Source organism: Ischnura elegans, chromosome 8 (assembly GCF_921293095.1).
Source record: "Ischnura elegans chromosome 8, ioIscEleg1.1, whole genome shotgun sequence".
Lineage (NCBI taxonomy): Eukaryota > Metazoa > Arthropoda > Insecta > Odonata > Coenagrionidae > Ischnura > Ischnura elegans.
In genome coordinates this window covers 113114188-113118352 of record NC_060253.1, presented here as the reverse complement: position 1 = coordinate 113118352, position 4165 = coordinate 113114188, and the positions used below count along the sequence as shown (strand labels likewise).

Here is a 4165-nt window from a genome sequence, read left to right as displayed (position 1 = left end):
GCAGCCCAAACAAATGGAAGCAGACAACACCATGACGCACGATTCGCGATTAGTGACCAAAACAACTTCGCCGAAAAAAGGCGGAGGCCACTCGGCGGGGAAATGGATTCGACGACAGAATTATCTCTCGAACATTTAATAAGGTCGTGTAAAAGGACAACGAAGACAAAAACAACACCACAATTACCGCGAACTCCACAAATGACCTCAGCGACCAGAAGAAAGCCTTCTTGCCGTACATACATACTGGCAGAATAGGAAACATTCCACGAAAATTTCAAATAAGGACAATCTACTCTCCTCACGCGCAGGTAAAACATCACGTAAAAACAGTCAAGAGCTCCACTACAAGTCGAAGGGGTCTGCCGAATGCCTTGTCAGACATGTGGGAAGAACTGCATCGGCGAAACAGGCAGATCGGTCGAAACACGAGAGAGCGATTCCAGTGGGGCAGTCACGAATATTATAATGGAGTCCCCTTGGGGGCAGTCAACGAAGTAGTTCCGCGGTAGCCGAACACGCAGCGCAAGGATTCCATACGCTCGCCACACATTCAAGGTGTGGTGAGTCGAGGGCGCTTAATCAGTGGCTGATAAATAAGTTGAGAGATGATGGGGGTTGAAGGAAGGAAAGCGGATGGCTGTGCAAGTGGAAGTACGAACGAGTACGAAGGAAGCGGTAGGGTACGGGATCCGTCAAAAAATTACTAAACACGAACAGATAGTGCTACGTAGCTTTTGCACGAATTTAGTTGGAGGCCATTGGTGATTCAGCGGCTATATTCAACGTTTATTCCGGCTGCAACCTTCGCTATATCAGAGCTTTCTTTGAACAAGAAAGACACTTCGTGGGCGGTTTTTTAATGAAAATCTTTATCCAAATATGATAATGTACCCCATAGGCCTCTAGCTTAACTATTACACTGGCGTGCGGAACTTTATCGAAATCGTATTTTAAATCTAAAAAGGTATCGCGCCCGATTGAACAGACATTTTGATGAAATGACATGACATTTAAATGACATTCTTTCTCCAGAAGAAAGAATGTCATTTAGAAAGAATTATGAACTGCAACGGGATAATCATTATACTATGTACAATTATGGAGGACTTTTAACTCACGATAACGCGGTAACCTTCTGAATTAGTAAAACCAATTTTTTTTAAGTGCTTAGGAAAGAATCACTCGAGACCCTGGAAAGGTGACAGTTGATGAAAGTTTCGGGGGGGGGGGGGGGGGAACTGCGATTACGATGCAGAAATGTGGTTTTGGAGAGTGCTACAACTATCGCTAGACTGCCTAGTACATTGGAGAATAGTAGCAAATTTTTCCCAGAGATAAAAAAAAAGCACAGCGTTAGCCAAGAAACAAACCCCTAACCCAAGGTGCGTATAATAGGAGGTGGTCTCAGCTGAAAGTGGGGGAGGAAGCGCGTGACGTCACGAAGTTCCACATCAGTTCCACATTGCCTTTCGCTTCCTCAGAGTTCCTAGGGTTCCTTGCATCGTGGCTCAGCCGTGGAAGCAATTTGAGGCTACAATGTACTTTGACTTGAAATCTTTGGGTAACTGGAATATGAGGTTGAAGTAACTTCATAATAATTGAGAATATTTCTTTTGACAGGTAAGTATTGTTTTGTTAAAGATAAATTCACTGGCCTTCTGAGGATCCTTTATAACAATTCCTTTCTTTTACAGAAATAGTTATCACTTCATCCTGATTCATATTATACCTATTTGAATGTGTCCGTGAGGAATATGTATATCAGTAGTCCACAAAGATTGTTATCAATGTAGTACTTAAGGTCATTCTTCTGTCCGCCGGTAAGTTTGGCTTTTCCATTAATTCAATGCCATTCTGAAGTCCTGTTTTTAATTTTGTTTCTTTCCATAAATGTCAATTGTTTCGGTCAACCTAGAGAATTATTATGTTTTGTTAGTGATTGAAGGATATCCAGTTAACATTCCGTTATGGTTTTATTTGGAATTATTCAGTTTTTATATCTTCATGGTGAGAAGCATTAAGTTGTGGATATGATTGGAAGTGTCTATTGAATGTGAAATTCATCTACCTATTCTGCTATTTGGTAAGTTGCCAGGTTTTATACCTTATTATTTTCAGTAGTCATAAAAAATACAATGGTCATGATTGAGAAATGTATTAGTTTTTTATGATTGTAGTTATTAAATTTAATTATAAATGCAGATATTTTGGTAAATATCGAAATCTTTTTGTCGAGAAAAAATGGTTGTTGTGTAATGGTTATATCATATTATTATGTTTTATAGTTTCATTTTGCTGTTATTATTGTATATTGCTAATACTGCAAATTGAAAGTGCTCAATCATTGTCTTCTTGTAGTACAAACCTTGAAAGATGAATTAGAAACTTGAGTGATAGCATGTTTGATAAAGATCCAAAGGTTTTAGAATGTATGATGATTGATGATGCTGACCATTTACTGTATATATCACTCTGATGATATTCATTGAATTATTAAATTCTTTGTTTTTTTGGTCTAATCAAGCTCAGTAATTAATACACATTCTCAATTACAGGTTCAGCTATTCCAGCAACAATTAATGGAATATGCGTGGCGGCTTTCATCTCCTTTTCATGGTTCTCTCACTAATTTGAAACTTTTTCAATAGAATTGTTTCATCATTTGTACTTAACATTTATTTTTAAGTTGCTTACTTTGCATTGATTGTATAAATAATATTAAGTATCTATTAACTAATATGATATCTTTTAGTTTCAATGGCGTTCTTATATCATTCTGAAAATGTAACATTTGACATGTGTGTACATTATATAAGTTTGAAAAATGAGAATTGTTTTCGTTTTTAACACCTATGTCTGTGATTCCATTTGATGCAGCTGTTATCCATGCGGCAACTCTCATGAAAAGCACATGTACTGCATGTTAGGTTGTGGTTTCCGTAGTTGTTCTTGTCTTATTTCGGGGAGTGATAATATTTCTGATTCTCAGCCCTTAAAATTGATCAGATTCGTGCTCGATTCTGTTCATTGCACTACCTTAATGGAAGTTTACTTGGAAATTATGTGCGGAATAACTTCGATCTTGTTTCTCAGCTTATGTTTTTATTTCCTAAGGCTCAAATTATTCCATAATAAGCATTGCTACTTTGTGGGCATGAGATTAATACTTGTACTTTCAGATATGATTTACCATGTTAATACATATATAAGTTCCATACCCGGAAAAACGTCCTGTAAAAGCATCAAAACTTGTCTTAAGGCACGCTTATAGTTTTCCCTTAATTACTTTTTTGTGGCGAATTAACTGCTGCTGGTGCTGACTTAGCTCAGATTACGGTCTTCAATTAACAGAGGATATTTATTTTTAGCCAAAATAATAGTTGTGACACATATTTACATTACATGTAAATGTTTTATCTTGATATCAATAGAATTCCATTTGCGATTTTGGAGTGGCAACGAATCTGCAGTCCTGGTTTTCAGTTTAAATTCTACAGCTAAAAATACTTAAATAAAATACGTGTTTAACTATTTTTTTACGGTAGCTTATTCCTCTTATGAGTTTATAATTTCAAATAGCATGATCATAACGATATTTTACTGGTGAAACTATAGGATGTAGAATACGATAATTCTGCTTACTTTGCTAGTCTTCTGATGCGATTGAAAAGGAAACATGGACATTCCGGAAGAATATACAACGTAATCTGATGGCCAATAACGATATTTTTTGTTGTAACTCATAAGAATTTGATGCGGAAAGGCGATATCACGACCCGGTTCCTGCTTGTTATTCCCTGGCATACGCTAGCATACGTCTACGTTGGGAACTTCGTGACGTCACGCCCGCACGGAGTTTCAGCTGAGACCACCTCCTATTATACGCACCTTGCCCCTAACCATGCAAGAAAAGTCTCCTTGTGAGGCTTGGAGGGGTGAAATGACCAGACTATAATCAGACAACATGTGGTTCGGATGAGGTGTACTAGAAAGACGTGGACCGATAGGAAACTAATTGAGCACTCACCAATGGAAAATAACACCTAAAACACCTGCATTTACATCCCAGACTCTTTAAGAACTTAACCTTATCATTATTCACATGGTATCCATATGAAAATGGATTGGTTTCGGGTATAAATAAAATACAGAGTTAGCAGCA

At 37.5% G+C, this 4165-nt stretch overlaps 1 long non-coding RNA gene across 1 annotated transcript; it reads left to right on the top strand.

The window, feature by feature from the left end:
* The first annotated feature begins 1398 nt into the window (after positions 1-1398).
* LOC124164148 lies at positions 1399-3083 on the top strand. Its single transcript, XR_006865969.1, has 3 exons — positions 1399-1823; positions 1995-2086; positions 2559-3083. It is a non-coding gene; the product is annotated as an uncharacterized LOC124164148 (long non-coding RNA).
* The last annotated feature ends 1082 nt before the right edge of the window (positions 3084-4165 follow it).